The sequence below is a fragment of the Mixophyes fleayi genome, chromosome 8 (genome assembly GCF_038048845.1).
Source record: "Mixophyes fleayi isolate aMixFle1 chromosome 8, aMixFle1.hap1, whole genome shotgun sequence".
Classification (NCBI taxonomy): Eukaryota; Metazoa; Chordata; class Amphibia; order Anura; family Limnodynastidae; genus Mixophyes; species Mixophyes fleayi.
The window spans coordinates 128404883-128425263 of record NC_134409.1 but is presented as its reverse complement, the minus strand read 5'-3'; positions in this window follow the sequence as shown (position 1 = coordinate 128425263).

Genomic DNA, 20381 nt, shown 5'->3' with positions numbered 1-20381 from the left:
AGGCCCTGAGGGCTGGTCGCCATTATTTTCCTTTTCACTGTGCATTAGCCCTAACCTCCCACTCAGGCAGCCCCATCATGGGTTGTTATTCTTTCCAGCTGACTGCTTATTTTCAGGTACAAAAAGGAATCATAGCTGCAGAAAACACTGTGACCAGCCCCAACTGTTTTGCAATGCAAGCCAATAGTAAACTCCCCCTTGTTCTGTGGCTGAAGCACTTGGTATCTCCCAGGAGGGAGTAGGTCCTGTGCAATGCTACATAGGGTCCAAGAAGTGTACCATGGTGATTGTGCGTTGGGGGGGGGGGTTCCCCAAACTAGCCCTGGCACAGCAATACCAAAAATGTTTTCATTTGAGGGTGCCAGCTTTGGACAACTTTTTAAATTTAGCTGTGAGTTTTTTCTTGCCAGAAGCATGTCTCTGTCTGTTTGTTTAATCAAATCTGTGATGGAGGGGGCACAATAACCAGTGGGCACTAGGGGAGGGCTGGCAAAGTTCAGCCCGGGGGGCATGACTCAACTCAGCAACCTATTTAAAGGTCAAAAAATGCTGGTGGCCCATTGACCCAGCCCAAGATCGCCCTCTATGGGGCCTGCCTGGGGGGGCAGATGCCCCCCTGCCCCCCAGCCCAGCCCTCCCCTGGTGGGCACCTTAATTCAACAATTCTCACACTGCCCGCAGAGCTTTCACATTCATAGCACTATAAAATGTCCTTGTGTGACAGAAAATGCATATTGCCCATTAGATGTAAGATCTCGCTGGGAGCATGTAATAACTATAGAACGATAAATCCCAAAACAGCAGCTTTATAATATGCCGGCGTGGCAGGTTCCTTAAGCGTTCATCACTGTCTCTGTGATATGAAGTCACCTATAGGTTACCTTTTACATTGTCTATCGATTTTAAGAAAATTGGAATTGTTTTGTTTACATTTTTCGCCTAAACAAGTAAAGATTCAGACACCGGAATTTGAAAAATCTTTGACCCTCCCAAGTACGGAATCATCAAGGAAGGTAAAGCAAATAAAGGAGTAACTTTGCACCTTGGCAAATCCTGTTGCAATGCAAGGGGTGCAAATTAGTTTATTATTTTGCACGTAAGTTAAATACTGGCTACATTTTCATGCAGCACACAAATACTTGAAAGGTTTATTTTTACATTGAAATGTAAAGTTAAACTAGGACATGCCCTACCCCAACTATAAATCTGTTGCCACATTTTAAGTTTACCTCCCCCTCCAATGAAAAGGTGCAAAGTTACTAATTTTTTTGCTTTGCTTTCCTTAATGAATGAGGCCCGTTGTGTGCAATTAGATTCAGAATCATCACAATAAACCACCATATATAGCATATTTCTGCTCCTCAAGCTCTCCTGTGCACATTTGACCTTATCCAGAGTTGCATGTAGGTGAATTTGCACAACAGACGCAGGAACACAAGCGCGCATCATTGCTCATGTGCAAGTCGGGCATCACGTACATCGCTAAATAATGCCCATTGTGTAGCGTATTCGAGAGGAGTAACACAAATCATGATTATAGAATTAACTGATGTATTTAAATCATCACCTTTGTGGTACTGTGCTGTTGTTCATGTATGCAGGAGAAAAACAGATACTGAGAATTTCACTCAGCATATGCAAAAAAAAAAAAAAATTCACAAACAAATATCGGTACAGTACAAGAGTAAATGCAAAGTAAAAATAATACTTCAGTGTTGAAAACAAATATTTAATAAAAAATAAAATCTGTTAATGTTATTTTTGATTGATATAATATATATGAGTGATCAATAGTCTATCTATTCTATGCACCATAATTGGACACACTCATGAATTACAAAAGACCATTATATAGAGATACACAGTCTCAGCCACGACATATTAACCCATCTAATCTATGTATCCACTTTGTGCCCCAAACGCTTTTTCCAGATTTCTATGTTAAAAACTTACAGTTGTCTCTGTGAAGCTCCTCAAGGCTCTGTGGGTGAGTGACGAGTGGGAGAGCAAACCTGATAATTCTGTCTTTTGAACCTACAGACAGGAAAATCTGGTTTCTACCTTTCCTAGGTAGTGGTTCCTAAGTGTCTGTTGTGTCTAGCAAGTTATTGTAACCTAAAACGCATAACACAAATGGCTCCAGCAATGGAATTCCTGTTGTTAACCCGTAACTTATAATGGCCCAAGGGTTCGTGTTTCAACGCTCTATAGAGATCACTGTATTACACTTCCTGGGCTTTGTACAGCATAATGGAGATCTGTGCCATCTGTATCCTCCGCTGATGTTCTCCCTGCCACCCCCAACCCCTGGACACATACTCACTAAATTTTATCATCCTATTAAAGTGTGCCTCCGGCGTACCATATACACCGATCAGCCTCAACATTAATACCATTAGGTCATGACGTCCATCTGTCCATTCTCGCCCCTCCCTACCCACTTTATCCTAATTCACACCTTCCTCTGTTGATGCTATCTCCATCCCCTTCTCCCCACTGTAATACCCTCTTCCGAGCCCACTCCCCTTCTCTTCCTTCACTCCGGTATCTGCAGATGAAGTTCACACCCTCCTCTTCACCTCCCCCCCTGCCCGCATGACCCCATCCCCAACCACCTCCTCCGCTCACTCTCTCTTGACGCCTGCTCCCACCTCCTCAACCTATCCCTCTCTTCTGCAACCTTCCTCTCCTTTAAACATGCTCTTGTCTCCCCTTTATTCCAATAAAACTTCTGTTTACCCTGCCTCTCTTTCTAATTATCGCCCTATTGCCCTCCTTACGTTTGCCCACAAGCGTCTCAAACGGGTTGTCTTCAACCATCTCACCTCCTTTCTCTCTTCTCACTCACTTCTTGACCCACTCCAAACCAGTTTTTGCTCCCTCCACTCCACCGAAACTGCCTCCCTTGTCCCAGCTTTCTCCCTCCACTCCCCCAATCGATACCACAGTATTTGTGTCTTACCCTCTTTCTCTTATGCTCTGGCTTACTTCACGTTGGTCTACAAGCACAGAAATACATATATATATATATCCACCTTGTGGGTACAGACTGGTCCTATCCTGAATGATAATCAGAAATCTGAGATATAATATATATATATATATATATATATATATATATATATATATATATATATATATATATATATATAAACACATTAAAAACCTCTGAACATAAGTGGTCCTCTGTCTATGTCAAAATAAGAAATACACAATGGACAGAGGAACATCTATGTTGTATGAAAGGAATTTAAAACTTAAAAAAGATACCAGAAATACATGATGAAATCTACCAAAACACCCCTATTTTCTGGTAACTCCAAGTATTGAATAGCCATCATTACGTGCTTGGTTTAAAACTGGTGTTTTTAAAAGATGCTGATTAATCCAAGTCTGTAGGTTAAAGACACAAAAAATCAATTTCTTCAATTTTACATGATCAATTTCAATTTTTTTTCACATATATAACATTGTTTCCATAAATCCTTCACATTGTTTTACAAGTATTTATGTTTTTACTATAGAATTTTCTTTTTTTTTTATAATTGTTTTAATTAGGATTGTAAAAATGAGTATCGCAAATTTTGTTTATTTAGGATTTGTGAATATTTTCATGTTCATATTATTATACAACATTATTTATTGTAGGACCCACAACATAAAATGTTATACATAAAAAATATATTTTTTGAACACTATATGTAGACTTAAGCATTGGCATCAGGCAGTCCATATTAAAACTTTCAAATAAATACCGTACCAGCATATTAATCTTTTCTATGTCACCTATATAAGGTTCAGTAACTTACAATATATTGCAGTTGGATTAGCAGTTCTGACTGGCTTTATTTAACACCAGCGTTTGAAAGTGTAGTTAAATGTTTTAATCTAAATGATAAACAGATTGATTATATACATTTCTTCCAATAAGTCCAAAGAACATACTAGTAGGTTCTTTGGCATCTGACAAAATTAACACTAGTGTTTGGGTGTTAGGGAAAGTTAGACTGTAAGCTCCAGTGGGCCAGGGACTGATGTTAGTGAATTCTCTGTACAGAGCTACGGAATTGGTGGCGCTATATAAATAAATGGTGATGATGAATTATGGGTTTGGCATTCTATAAAGTTAATTTGTTTTGTATTACCTACCGAACTTGGTCTTGCATCCCTGTGGCTAGACGGCTAATTGTTGTTGCACAACTGAAAAAAAAAATGCCCCTCCAGGATAATACAATAAAAAGTTTAATTTTTAAATTTTAGAACCTTTTCAGAAATGTCTTTATGGACCTGTTATTTCTTTACGTTTCAACCTGATGTCTTTTGAATGGATAATCGGATCCCAGAGGCGGTACCTGGCTATAATCGTTTTGTATCCTTTGTGGCACTCTACACAGTGTGGTTTGCGAGTTTCAGAATGTATTCTGTTTCATTTTTAGTTGCCTTTTTTATTACGGGGCTAAAGACAAGTTGGGGTCGCCTTTCAGCGTCAGGGTATGTCGGATTGAATGGGTGTGATCCTTGTTGTGTCACTGTCTTATTGCAAACACTGTTGTATCTTCGTGTGCTATTTTTGTGTTTGACCTCATGTGACATTTATTTATCTTAGCTATAACTATAATGTAACTCTCTCAATTTTAAGTGAAATTTATTTGCCTTTTGTCATTGAAAATGTGTTTTGATTTGACTTGCAAGAAAGATCTTTAGGATTCTGTTTTTTTACTTTTTATATTTACGAAGTAAGTTCCATAGAATCATCCTTTAAATTGGACATTCCGCGCTATAGTGTCCGTCCTGTCAGTCACCACGCACAAGATGCTTGATCTTCATTCTGGCCATTGTTAACAATTTGACACGCAGTGGCAGGACTAAGTTGAGGAGATGGGATCCATTCTGTCACTGCAGAACTGAGGTGGTAGGACTCACCGCTGCCAAGAGCGATGAGAGAGGGCACTGGACGGGGGTGGGGGGGCGTGACAACTACGGACAAGGAAGACAACAAGAGGGACAGGACGTAAGATAATAGAGTGGCAGCGCAGGCCAGATAGGGTTCGGAGGATTCAAACAGATCCCGCGGGGGAAGAGCATGACGTCGCTTCCGCTCACTAGTTGCCAGCAAAGAAGTTTCACTTAAAAAATAACTTGTTTGGGGCAATTTATCATCAAGCAATCCGTGGTCTTGTAAAGTGTACCTGAGTTTTTACTTACACTCTCTCAGTGGTCTTTATATTGGGAATCCTAACACACTAGGTTTAATGTGCGTTCTCAGGGATGAGGTGAGGGGCACAGCTAGGTGTGGACCACCAATTGAAGAACCCTACAATGAGTGGTCATCTGCAAGAATAGCTCAATATCTTTCAAATTTCAGGACCTTTCTCCCATGGTGCTTTCTATGGAACTTCACATTGGGCAGCACAGTGGCTTAGTGGTTAGCACTTCTGCCTCGCACCACTGGGGTCATGAGTTCGATTCCCGACCATGGCCTTATCTGTGTGGAGTTTGCTGCTAAAATAAACATCTCACTTAGCCACTTCTTAAAAGCCTCTCTGCTTTCCCCTTTCCCAGTCACCGTTCACCTGTCTTTCTTTGCATCCACTGTTATGGTAAACATGTCTGCATACCTATACAGATAATAATAATTGAGTAATACAGTAGTATATTTAGAAATATATTATGTCTTCATTTTAAAATTAAATTTATTCTATGCAAAAATTGTAACACACGGCTTTTGCTGGACAGATTATTCCAGTGAATGGCTGAGGACACAAGTAAGTGTACAGATGGTATTTTGTCATGTATCGCTGCAAGTCTCCTTATCAGATGTGTGTACACACGCCCTGTTATTTTTGGACATCCCAACTGTTTTGAAGCCACACAGTGGCTAAGATTGTGTCTTTTTTCTTGTACCAGTACCAACATATGTAACATGTATTAAAGTGAAAATAATTGATTGTCCGATCCAGTTGCTTAAAGAGAGAATAAATACATTTATCAATAAACCATTCTTTTAAAATTGAATTATGCAGCGCTGCTATCGTAAGCCTAGCGTTTCGTTACAGAACCCTCTGACCATAGTCGGTAAGAGTGAACTTTTATGCTATTTGAACAATGTGATCAGTTCACACATGCACATCAGTAATTATAGTGTTTATACAATGTTCCAAAACAAAGTTATTTATAATATGCAATAAATTCTGTCTCTCTCTGGGCAGATCGAATGGCGTCTCTGTTATGGCCCCTCAGGCAACGTTGACATCTGGAGCTTTAGTTAATTGATCACAGGTAAATCTTAAATAGAAATATTACAATTAGTGAAGTCATATTTAGTCTTAAATTAACAAGGATTTAACAACAGATATGATAGTGGCATTTTCCAAGGCTCTAAACCTTTTACTTAACTTATCTTATTAAGATATTGAACATATATTTTAGTCTGTCTCAGAATGTAAATCAGGGACTGGTTCTCATAAGCAATTACTTTCCACCCGTAGCTTTTTACATATGACTTGTGAAACATCAAAATTCTGTGTTTATACTAAATATATGTGCAAATCTATTTTTTACTTATAGATTTAGGCTTCACAAGTAATACATGAGACTAATTAATATTCAAAGTAGCTAGTGACTCAAAGATATTTTATTCAATATAGGAGTCTTAGTTTTTTTATCTTAATAATTAAAGAGAAATGAACCGTCATAGGAAAATACAATGAACTGACGATTAAAGATACAATCATATCGATTTATTAAAAATTCCATTTTAACACAAGGATAAGGTAATGGCAGAGTAGAAGGACAAGATGGATTTGAAAAACAATGTTTGTCAAGACCTTTAGAAACAACTATTTCATATACAATTACAATGTTACTATGTATTATTTTTGTTGATGTGTATCTGAGGGATGTGGCAGTTCGTCAGATGCTTAAGCTGCACGGGCGTTGTTGCCAATTTGAAGACCCTTTGTCAAACATGAGGGCGTGTGAAGGATAAGTGTCACAATACTAATTCTGTGACGTGTTTTCTGCTTGTACTCAAATCACCAGTATCACAATATTAGAACCTGTTTGTAAGACGTGTTAAGCTAATACTTCCATGGTTTAGTTCTTAGTCACCAATTGTTCCTGGCAGAAATGTGTGAAAAACAGTCCGACACTAATCCACCGCTGAGATGATGTTGTTAACTTTCAACCACAGTTAAAGTGGAGCTGTCACCTCTACATAAATGCACAATGTTGTCTTCAATTCATCAATAAGGATTTGTCAAAATCATCCCTACGTATTGTGCGTCTTTTGGTTTTATGTAGAGAATTATAACCATAAGATTCTTGGCTGGCTTGTAGGAGCACCTGTTTGGCTCCTATATTCGTAGTACAGTATTATGTGATTTATTGCTTTGCAATAGTTTAGCTGTGTTTTATGAAAATTTATATTGGAAGGATTGCCATGGCGTGTGCGTGTGAATATAAAGGACTTGATTATTATTATTATTATTATTGTAGATTTATAAGGCACCATAGTGCTACGTAGCGCCGTACAGTAGGGAATACAGGACATACATAAAACAGGGACATACAAGGTAGACAAAATAAATGCAGACATGAAAACAAAGGGTATGAAGGACCCTGCTCATTGTAGAGCTTACATTCTAAGTGGAGGAGGGTACAACTGAAACAAGAGAAGAGAGTGTGGCTCAGAGTGGAGATTGGGACAGTTGTGGGGGTGCATTAGTGTGAATAGTGTTATCGAGGATAAGGTCACCTCTAAAATAGAGATGGGTTTTCAAAGAGCATCTACAGATTTGAAGGCTGTGGGAAAGTCTGATTGAACGTGGTAGGGAATTCCCTAAGCGGGGAGCAGCGCGGGAGAAGTTTTGTAGGCGGGAGTGAGAGGTGGTTACCAGAGACGAGACAAGGCGCAGGTCAGAGGTAGATCTAAGAGGGCGGAAGGGAGACTCAGACTTAATTTATTCAGACTTAAACATAAAATTGTGACTTTTGCGTGCACAAAAATTGGCTGCAAACACTTAGTGTATAAATGCGGCTTGTGCAGTTGCCATTAACATCCTCATTTGCTGGATGATGCATCAAGTGGGGAGAGGGGTTCGTCCTCTGCTGGTTCCTGTTCTCTCAGGTCTTCTAGACTTGATCGCTGGAAAACATTAAGAGTTCTTCTATGCATAAATAAAGAATACTTAATATCCAGCGATAATCACAGGTTGTAAGTATTTGTCTCTGGAAATTTCCCCATATTTCAATATTCACCAGCCGCATAGTATAATTTTTCTTACTTTGGATATAACATGCAAGTCGCATGATTTATTCTACTTTCCCGGGGTGACCTATGATAAGGAATCCTGGGGCAGCTTTAGAAGTAATTATAAACAACAGTCAGCGCTAGTGTTGCATTAATACTTGGAGATAACGGGCCGGATTCATCAAGGAACGTAAGTGCCGATTTTGTGTGTATCGTACACAAATTTCATATGTGCATGGCCAGAACCTGACCATAGGCAACTAAACACAGCAATGTTTTATTCACATGCAAAGGACACTTATCACAGACTACAGGGGCGAGGAAGGAGCGTTCGCCCATAGTCAATGTACAATAAGGGCGTGCCAAACTGGAGTGCACGCAGCCATATCCAATTCAAGCTTTGGGCGTCTCAAAGTTACTTGTTTTTCTGCCGTATCTCTTGCTCCAGCTACAGGGCTAGTCTAAGCCCTGATCAGTAGTGATCACAGTCTCGTATGCATGCTATAACATGTGTTTGCAATCAGGAGCAACTGTAAAAATGTATTTTATGTTTAGCAGACATTAAGAACACCCTAATAAATGTTTTTCATGTAAAAGAAAACTGTAAACTGTTTTGCCATTAATGCTTATATTATTTACAGGTGACATTAATTGAATATTTTTAGTTTTTTTCTGTGAGTCCTTTTGCCAGTGTATATCGCACATAAATGCAATAAATAAATTATCCAAAATAAAAATCTAGCCAAAGAGTAAAGCTACAACAACACACAATCATAATACCAGAGATATTAAACTTATCGGAGTTGAGCATTTACCTGCAGTGGACTAAAGTGGTGACAGATACTGTTTGTTGTTGTCAGTATAAGTCAGTTCTTGATGAAATGCGTCAGTTTCTAACAAGCTATCCTGTGTCTCTTCTGAATATAATCGTGGCTTTCTTGCAAACCGAGGAGGGTAGGCACTAGAAACCCCCCTCCAAGCCTGGAGCACTGTATAATTGAGGTGGCTGGACCCTGCCTCTGCTTCACACGGCTCTGCTTGAAAAGGGAGAGCTGCGTGCACCTAACAGTAGTGCACGCAGCATTGCCCGTGTATATTATGGGGATAGGGAGAGTTGGAGAGCAGCCAAGCACTGTCTAAAATTATAGCCACGCCCCCATGCATGCTGGTCATGCCCACTGGCAGCGTGGTGTGGAAATCCTGCGTTTGCCCTTGGTGGGGGTGGGGCTCTCTGGTTCCATCTAATTCTGGACTTGATGAATTATCCAGAAAAGCTCAGATATTAACTTGTATAGGCAATTCAAAATATTTTTGATAGTATTACTCTCTTGTATTCCATATGCTTTATTAGGGGAATTCTGTGATCTTTGATATGCGGACATAAGAGATCCTCATTTTGAGCTCCGTGGATCATTCCTGAAAGTTGCATGACAGAAGTTTGAAGACCCTGGTAAAATTCAGATAAGCTTTCAAAGTTTTTATTGGTGCTTTATATTTACCTATGTCCTTCACATTGGGTGTATTTTCCTCTGCTTTACTTACAGATATAAATGTCCGTTTTGGAATTACTACACTGATGTAGGTTTAAACGTTAAGGGTTATATTTACTAAACTGCGGGTTTGAATAAGTGAAGATGTTCCTATAGCAACCAATCAGATTCTAGTTATCATCTCTTTAGTACATTCTACAAAATAACAGCTAGAATCTGATTGGTTTCTATAGGCAACATCTGCACTTTTTCAAACCCGCAGTTTAGTAAATATACTCCTAAGAGGTTTATTTATTATGTATTATTATACATTGATTATATATTACATATTTGATTGTGATAGTTGTTATGTATGTGCAGCAAAATGAATGGTGGGTTGATGCTTATTTTTTTTGGCTAAGGTTAATGAAAAAAGATGTCATTATAAATGAATGTATTTTAATATTCACTAGATTTTTTGTTTGATGGGATTGTTGAATTTAAATAGGTGGGAATGACCTATTAATGTAATGTGACTATTAATATAAGGACTTGATATGGTTACATTAGAATTTTGGTAATACCATCAAATAAAATGACAAATTGTGATTTATTTATGTTAGTGATTGACTTAATATTGTATTCAGAGAGGGAAATATTATTAGTTTTCCATAGAGTAATTCAAAACATCTTTAATGAGAGTGGCCCTCTAGTGGCAATAATGATTATTGAAGGTTTGATAGAGTTTACCTGACCACAAGTTAGTCCAGTGGTTCCCAAACTTTCTCAGCTCGAGGCACCCTTAGGGTCACCATAATTTTTCCAAGGCACCCCTAAGCAAAAATAATTACCGGGTAGTCCTGTTTTTTAAGTAGTTGGGTCAAAATGACGTAAGATGTATTTAGACTCCTTCACCATCACATTGTGCCCCTTTATCATATCACTCTGTATCCCCTTCGCCATATCACACCCTGTGTCCCCCTCTTCGCCATCTCACACCCTGTGTCCCCCTCTTCGCCATCTCACACCCGGTGTCTCCCTTTTCGCCATCTCACACCCTGTGTCCCCCTTTTCGCCATCTCACACCCTGTGTCCCCCTTTTCGCCATCTCACACTCTGTGTCCCCCTTCAGCCTCTCTGTGTCCCCCTTCAGCATCTCTCTGTCCCCTTCAGTGTCTCTCTGTCCCCTTCAGTGCCTCTCTGTGTCCCCCTTCAGCCTCTCTGTGTCCCCCTTCAGCCTCTCTGTGTCCCCCTTCAGCGTCTCTCTGCCCCCTTCAGTGTCTCTCTCTGTCCCCCTTCAGCCTCTCTGTGTCCCCCTTCAGTGTCTCTCTGCCCCCTTCAGTGTCTCTCTGTCCCCTTCAGTGCCTCTCTGTGTGCCCCTTCAGCCTCTCTGTGTCCCCCTTCAGCCTCTCTGTGTCCCCCTTCAGTGTCTCTCTATCCCCTTCAGCCTCTCTGTGTCCCCCTTCAGTGTCTCTCTGTCCCCTTCAGCCTCTCTGTGTCCCCCTTCAGTTTCTCACTGTCCCCTTCAGCCTCTCTGTGTCCCCCTTCAGCATCTCTCTCTGTCCCCCTTCAGCCTCTCTGAGTCCCCCTTCAGTGTCTCTCTGTCCCCTTCAGTGTCTCTCTGTCCCCTTCAGCCTCTCTGTGTCCCCTTTCAGCATCTCTCTGTCCCCCTTCAGCCTCTCTGTGTCCCCCTTCAGTGTCTCTCTGTCCCCTTCAGCATCTCTCTCTGTCCCCCTTCAGCATCTCTCTCTGTCCCCCTTCATCCTCTGTGTCCCCCTTTATCCTCTCTGTGTCCCCCTTCAGCGTCTCTCTGTCCCCCTTCAGTCTCTCTGTGTCCCCCTTCAGCCTCTCTGTGTCCCCCTTCAGCCTCTCTGTGTCCCCCTTCAGCCTCTCTGTGTCCCCTTCAGCCTCTCTCTGTCCCCCTTCAGCGTCTCTCTCTGTCCCCCTTCAGTGTCTCTCTGTCCCCTTCAGCCTCTCTGTGTCCCCCTTCAGTGTCTCTCTGTCCCCCTTCAGCGTCTCTCTGTCCCCCTTCAGCCTCTCTTTGTCCCCCTTCAGTGTCTCTCTATCCCCTTCAGCCTCTCTCTGTCCCCCTTCAGCCTCTCTCTGTCCCCCTTCAGCCTCTCTGTGTCCTCCTTCAGCCTCTCTGTGTCTCCCTTCAATGTCTCTCTGTCCCCTTCAGCCTCTCTGTGTCTCCCTTCAGTGTCTCTCTGTGTCCCCCTTCAGTGTCTCTCTGTGTCCCCCTTCAGCCTGTCTCTCAGTGCCCCCCTTCATTTCCTTTACTTACCTTCTTCCCTGACGTCTTCTCTGCTGCTGCTCCTCACTGAGGCTGCCGGACATGATGACGTCACGCCCGGCAGTCAGTGAGGAGGATCCGGTGCTGGATGGGTAAGTTTTTTTTTGTTTTTGTTTTTTTTTGTCTTTTGTTTTTTCTTTTTTTTTCTAGGGCGATCGCGGCACCCCTGTGACAATGTTTTTTTTCTATATTATTAGGATATAATAAAAAAAATTAAGCAAGCAGATTCTATAGACTAAAATTTATATATACTTTGATTAGTAAATGTTATAATGTATTATCGTTTCTATACTCTCTTGGTCATTGATACAACACTAGCGCTGACTGTTCCCAATGACTTGTAAATGGCTATTTACAAGGAGTTAGCCGTCTACCTGCTGACAGCTGCTGTTGTTTCTTCCTTGAGGATAGGGTCCCCAAACAGTTTTACTTTGTTAATCTGAAGCAGCTGTCCAAGGAGGTAAGTTTTTGTTTTGTTTTGTGGGCAACAAATGAAAGAAATTATAATTAAATTTCCCTATTTTTCTTGATGCAAATGTATAAATTAGTTGTCGATAGAACGAATAATGCTTAAAAATTCCCAAATGTGTCATGTGCACACAAATGTACAAATATACAAATGTTTATGGCAGTTCCTATATAGGATGAGAGTATTAAAATTAAAATTTACATTTAATCGTGAACAGTCCACATGTCATGATGGAATCAGATGTTGTTGGCCCATATAGATGGGTACACTTGAAATAATTTTAATTTGACATTTGAACAATATCTAACCTCCCAACTGTCCTGATTTCAGTGGAACAGTCCTGATTTTAGGGTTCTGTGACGCCGGTGGGAATGTTGGGGGAATGGAGGTATGTAATGGACAGTCTAACACTTTACAGCGCTAGGCAGCCCTCTGGGGGTGTGACCATGTCCCGAAGAGCCGTGGCCACACCCCCCCATTATCATGTGATCACACCCCTATTCTGCTGCCAGTGACACTCATGTCTGAACAAAAGTGAGGATATGCACATTGTTGATGCTTCACTAAAAAAAACACTTACTACTTGGACTGTTGAGATAATTAGGGTGGAGAATGCATTTCAACAGTAATGCGAGGGAACCTGGGCAATGATACTTTTTTCAGTACTAGGAGGTTTACATCAAAATATAATCGTTTTATGTTTACTGGTCCTTTAAGATATTTTACAGTGTATATGACCTTGCTGTCCAAAACACTACTGTTCAGATGAATGGCTTGTTGCAGGAAGCTGAGTGCAGGAAAGGATTCCAATGGCTGGAACAGTAGACTAGTAGACTCAGTTCAGGTTCAGGAGTCTAGATTAAAATCAGACAGGCCCAGGTTGGCACCAATAGTCAGTACCAGGAATCAAGAAGCAGAAACAGGAGCAAGGTCAGGTAACAGGACAGGATGAATTCTAGAAATCAGTGCAAGAACCAAAGATCAGAAACAAAATCAGATAACATAAGTGTCAAGGTTCTGTTGTATATCACACAGAATATTACTGTATTATCACACAGAAACAATGGTGATTGTAAACTAAAGTAATGTTTATTGTTACTACAAGCAGTGTAGGATCTCATTGGCTGAAAGGCCAGGCAAGTTAGGCAGCAAAAAGTTTAGAAGTAATATACCTAAACAAAGACCTTTAAATTTGCCAGAGTCAGGATTCCAGAAATGCAGAATGGTCAGACAAGCCGTGGGTCAGGGTAAAAGGAAGACAGCAATAGCGGAGGTCAAAAGCCAGGTATAGCAAGGTGCTGAAATATAGGAACCAGGAATAGCAATGATTCAGATCTGCACAACAAGAACTGCAAAACAATGACCCAGCCATGTCTGATTGACAGTGGTGAGTATAGTCATCAGCATTACCAGCTTACAGCTGAGTGAGGCAGCTCAGGTGCTTCCAGGACACATGATCCCCATGGCAGCCTCTTGTGGTGGAAATGCAGAACTGCACCAGTTAGGACTTAGTGCAGCAAAGAGTGAGACCGTAACACTAAGTTCATTAGACCCATCGCCTAACCAGTATAGAAATGTTGCCTGGAGTTTAACTGATGAGTTGTCTGTAAGTATTTCAGGTTACACTGGTCTTTGAATGGAACTTGGGACCCTTCAAGTAAATCCTATCCCAAGTATACGGCTTTCAATTCACAATCCCTAACTGAGTAGTTTTGTTCAGCTGGAAGAAGCTTCTTAGAAATGAACAAAAATCTTGTACAAGTTGACAAGATCCACAAAGCGCTCCATGGCTTGCAAGTCTGCAGGGACTGACCATTCACTGATTGGCAACCTCTGGGAATAAGTCAGGATATCATATAGGCAAATTACTGTGTGCTAATACAGAGGGTAGTTTAGCATATCATTAACAAAGTTTTGAAAGATGACTGTAGCATTGCACAAAGCAAGAGGAATTTTAGACTGTAAGTTCCAGGGACTGATGTGAGTGAGTTCTCTGTACAGCGCTGTGGAATTAGTGGCTGATGATGATGAGTCTCCAAACTGACAGAGTAACTGAAAATGCTGCTTTACATCATGAAGTATTGTCCCAGCAACGTTCTGAACTGCAATTCCATGATTTAGTCACTAGGTGTCACCAAACTATTAAAACACACTTTTTTTATAATTTGCTTTTACAATTTTTTGTCACACTAAACAAACAAATAGCAAAAAACAGTAAATGTATTGCAGAAGAGCATGGTATGATGACAACAGTTTAATAGCTGATAACAACCAAAAATAACCTAGACAATGTATGAACGTCGTTCATTGTAGCTGAACCTCACGTGGTATTTAGCGTCTGCTAACCAATGAGAGCAGCTTTCTCAGGGTCTGACCAATCAGAGCGAAACTGCTCTGTATTGGTCGGTCACAAGTCGGGAGACTTGTCATTCATGACGGGGCTCTGGGCTCCTGGGTGCCCCCCCTCCCCCCAGATTGGAATAAAAGCTGGAAGATAGAAGAGGGGCCCATCCATGGATTTAGGTGTGTAATACATTGGAAAAAGCAGGTTATAATGGAGTGCCACATGGAAAAAGCTGATTTCTCAATTTTAACTACTTATCACCCCAACACGTATGTTGGGAAAAGCCCTAACACAAAAACATATATTTTTTGCAGGCATTATTCCCATAGAGAATTCAGCCCCTGTGCTGAGCAAGCTAGGGTTCTGTGATATTCCGAAAGGGGCACCTCCTGGTCCCATAGTGGGCTACCTTGGCCTGGGTGACTTGCTTTTTTTTTTTTTAATTTAAAAGGTTCCTAATAAGCTGCTGAGTTGAGTCTTGTCCCCCAGGCTAAATTTTGCTAGCCCTCCCCTGGGGACCACATTCGTCTGTTTTCCCTGTTATGTTGTCAGCAGCCCAGGTTGTCATAGCCTAGTGTCAGGGGTGACTTTTTTTTGGGGGGGACCCTACACTGTCCCCCCCAAACTGCTGCAACTAGAGCAGGCCAAGAGCACTGGCGCTTAGAACTTTATTCGTTCGGGGGGGTCAGTGTTGCTGATTAGCCGCAAGACATCCGACTCCTAAACAGGGCCATCTTAACAACATTATGGGCCCCCGGGCAAAGCAGTGCACTGGGGCCCTCTATATATAATATATATTTATATATTCCAAAAATCAAGTTTCCCAACTATAACTATGACTAGATTTATAGATGGCCAAATAACAGAAGATAGAGTGCAGAAAAAAATAAAAAAAAATATATATATATATATATATATATATTGGTGTATGACAATACCACATTTGATCCCATAGCACATCTCAATAATTGAAGGTAAAGTTGTCATCAATCCAGAAGACATTCCTAGTTAATGTTAGTTCCAGAAGTTGTATGAAAAACTATATATATATAATCACTTTATTTTTAATGTACTCGTGCAGCGACCCTTGAAGTACAGCAACTAAAAAATCAAATCCCCCTTCACTTACCTTTCAATCGCTTTGTTCTCTGATTGCACCCCCTTCTTCTTTTATTTTTTATTATTTTGTGTTTTCTGCTTCTTTGTATCCTCGATGTTGCATGCTTCTCCGTTGCTTCTCGCGTCCTGGCTCCTCCATGCTGCGCTCCTCAATGAAAACGTAAGGCGCGATGACGTCACACCCGACATTCACTGAGAGCGCAGCACTGAGGAGGGGAACAGGGAGGGAGCCGGATCGCCACCTGACCTGACTGCAAAAGGTACGTTTTTTTTTTTTTTTTTGCAGGATTTTTTTTTTTTAATTAAAAGCCCTGCCTATAGGGCCCCCTTGCCCGTGGGGTCCCCGAGCACCTGGCCATCGTGCCCAGTGGAAAAGACAGCCATGCTCCTATATACCTCTCTATGTAGGTCTGCAATGGTCCAAACACACCCTTACTCTTCCCAGCCTACATTCGAGCACCTTTTCCTCCCCGGGTCACCTTCTCTAGTTGAAGAGAGGCACAAGTGTCAGATGCTACCAAATCTGCACACGGGTGTAAGCGTACACTTTTTTTTTTTGTGGGCATATGAAATACAACGTATAGAAAATAGGCAACTAAACCAACAACGCTCCAAAAGACAAGCGCGGCCATCTCTACCTCAAGCCCGCAAAACTCTGTAACTACAAATATCACAGGATATGAGGAGAATGACGACACTAATGGCTCAAAAAAAAACATAAAGAGGAAAATTAAAGTTCAAAACAATTCAAAAGAGTGTTCAAAAATCTCCTTCTCATACCGGATTGATGTTTCTCCAAAACCTTCTTTTGTAACTCATTTTCGTGACGATGCTTTAATTGTTTGTGAATATCTCATATTATTATTATTATTAATATTTATTTATAAGGCGCCACAAGGCATCCGCAGCACCGTACAGAGACAAACAAAATCACAATACAATGGGAGACAGCACAGTACAGTAAACACAGCAACTCAGTACGCTCAATGCACAGCTAGAGAGGGCGGGGAAGGGGGAGGGAGGATCCGCAAACGACTGGGCCCAAGAAGGAGAGCGCGGAAGACAGGGAGACCCCCAGGGGGGAGGAGGGAGCGAGAGTGGACGTGGGGTGGAGGACCCTCGAGGAGGAGGGCTAAGTAGCTGGAGAGCAGAGTTAGAAGTGGTGGAAACAGGAGGAGAGATGGCCCTGCTCAGAGGAGCGTACAATCTAAGGGAATCATAGAAAAATAATTAAAAAATAAAAAGATGTAAACCGATTTCAGCTCATGTATATATCATATATACATGCCAAATTCAACTTGTGGTTTTTTTTTCGTGCAAAGTGTTCACCACCACCGCAAATGAAAAACCAGCGCAGTGAATTGATATTAAAAAAAATGCTACTTACAATAATGGAGCAATATGTGAATAAATCCTTTACTTTGTGCTTCTTTTGTTCTTAAACACAAGTATCGCTCAACAACCGCATGAGGGGAAAGGCAAAAAGAAGATTTTCTCTCGCGTAGTAGGTTTTAAATTAAAATAACATTTTCATATCTTCCACATCAATAGCCAAATAAAATTAAAAATAAACAGACTCCTTCTCTAAAGTATATTAAGACTCCCACCAGGTTGCAGATAGGAATCAGCATGTAAATCTCTCGGTAGGACGTGTAGACGTTAGAAATCGGGGTTGTAGACACACATCAGACAGTTCCAAATGGAAAGGAGAGGTCCAGCTGGAAGAACTCTGTAATGACCAACGCGTTTCATGACCTAAATATCTTTATCAAGATGATGAACATGCCTCAGTATTTATGATGACTGCAAAGATTAATAACATTTATAAAGACAATTAAGTCTTTATTCTTTAATTTTTATATTATTACTACAAAAGATGTGTATGTATGTGAGACAGGCCATAAAAACGCATTGTATGTACAGTGTGCATTGAGAACACCTTGATTTATGTATTTAAATTGTTCATTTATTTTTGTAATATAACATTATTTGTTTGCATTCTAATGTGACCTTATATTGCACCTTTGCTTGTGTGTATACTGCTCTGTGTTCTTTTTGGTAACATGCAGCAAGTACTGTTTTGGCAGAGCGCACTTACACTATAGATGCTCACTGACCGCCGTGAACTGGTTTTGGTTTTGGATCTGGATTAGCTTCGTGTTTTGGTTTAGGCAAAACCGCCCTCGTGTGTTTTGATTTTGGTTTTGGATTTTTTAGGAGAAATCTTAAAATATGTTTTTTTTTTGTTCCTACATTATTATTAACCTCAATAACACTAATTTCAAGTCCTTTGCAGTCAATTTTGACTACCTCACATGTCACAATATTATTTTCATACACTTTCGGACAAATACTGCAGCAACCTGGCTGGATGGTAAGCGACAGAGCAATGACTCAGACATACGACAGTTCCTAGCACATCTAGGACACATTGGCACCCAGCAGTGGCAGAATAGAAAGTGGCCCTCCCACCCACTGTTATGTTGGATCGTAAAAAGGAATCCAAAAATCGCAAGATCTGAGATCCGACGACGTAACTGTGACCTTTTGCCTCGTTTTCGATTCCCAGGGCGCGCAAAAGTGCTGAGCCAGATCGGTAATCGGATCCCCTAAGTTCAGGTGTGTTCAGTTCTTGAGGAACCGAGCCTGAGCATCTCTATCTTACACCCATATTCAAATGAAAATTCAAGTTCCGCTCTCCTTTTTAAACCACAACTCACGCACAAGTAGAATTCTGATGTGAATCAGGCCCTTTTTGCTAAGTCATGTTTATAGAATGGCCTCAAGGTTTGCAAATCTTTCTATAAATTTTATCAAGGATATGGATGTAAATATTCACATCCATGGGTACCCTACCCAGCATCCATAGGGTAACACGGGCAGATATTCAGCCAAGTAGGAGTACCTTTAGGTACACAATGCCACTAAATAGGAAACCTAATTTCTGAGAGAGAACAATTATTACTCCATTACACATGAGAATTGCCCTCCTTCCCATAACATTTATTTTCACGGCTGCCAAAAAACCCTGCGCCCTTTGTTTATCAGACCGTGGCAGTTCGTATACCCAGCTGCCATCTCAGCATAAGTCTCACTCAGATCCTCATCTGATCAGAGAAGGAAATCTTCCTCCGCCAGTGTTGTCAGAACGTAAACGTCTTTGTTTAGTTTACGGCTTTTAAGATACAGCTGTTTGGATGTATGGATTAATTCCAAGGTTTTGTTCCTTTATTCATAGTGCGCTACCAGCATAAACATCGCTCCCCCTCAAGCCTTTGATACTGTACAGCTCCCACCCCAATTATGGGAAGTGTGTACGTATGAATTACAGTGCATATCGTGCCTTGATGTGGTTACACCAGGATGGGAGTCCTTGTCCGGCATTAAAAATAAAAGCTTCAATTCCGCCGAGAGAGAGGATTTAGGTTAAAAAGCTAACCCAAAGCCTTTACTTTTCCGTCTATTTTAAGCTATTTTCCATTTTAGCATAGAACATAAATAGTCAGTAGCCTGGAACCCGTTAGGATGTCAAGGAAAACTGTCATTTAATGTGGTGTAAAACCATAGGTGAACACTTGCAAGTAGTTTCTAATATATTTTATTCTTATTTTATAACCAGGGAGCTGTGTCTGTTTAAAAAAAAATATTAAAACATTTCTCATTTCCTTCTAACAATCGTCTTCTTCTGACATAGCAAAATGTCCTCGTCCCCAAACTATACACTGATCTACCTAGACGTGCCTCATTCCGACCAATTGTTCCATGGTCATCGGGTTTTAAAGTCTTAGGGGTAGATTTATCAAACCTTCTAAAAGGAAGAGTGAAGGTGTTGCCTGTAGCAACCAATCAGATACTAGCTAGCAATTTCCAGGATATACTAGATAAATGAAAGCTAGAATGTGATTGGTTGAAAAGCTGACATGGTCACTCTGTGGAGATCCTGATCGCGAGTGCCTGCACACTGCAGAATCGGAACGACATCGTCCCATCGTTGAACGAGATTTTTTAGTTCGGTTTAAAGGGCCCCCATTGGCATACCATTGATACAGATAATGTCACCTGATTATTTCCTTCTTATTTCCAAAAACTCTCAATTAACTCCCAGTTAAGGCTTCAGCTATCAAAAAAAGGTGAAATACAACATTGCTGAAAATGTTACAGCAAGTTAAGTGTTGACTTTTTGTTTACGTCAGAAACAGGAGACAGATTCAGTAGACATTCTAGTAGTTACAAAAAAAATGTCACTTTCTATGCAGTAGCGCCCTATGCCATGATGCCTGGTTATATGGAGTTTGCCAGTTACTTAACGTAATAAATACTACAATACATTAGGTAAGGAAAGTTAGTTCCATGGATACTTAAAACATTATATTATGTATTACTATATGCAAACACATTCATTTAATTTAAATTGGCTCCCCCCATTCTGTGACATC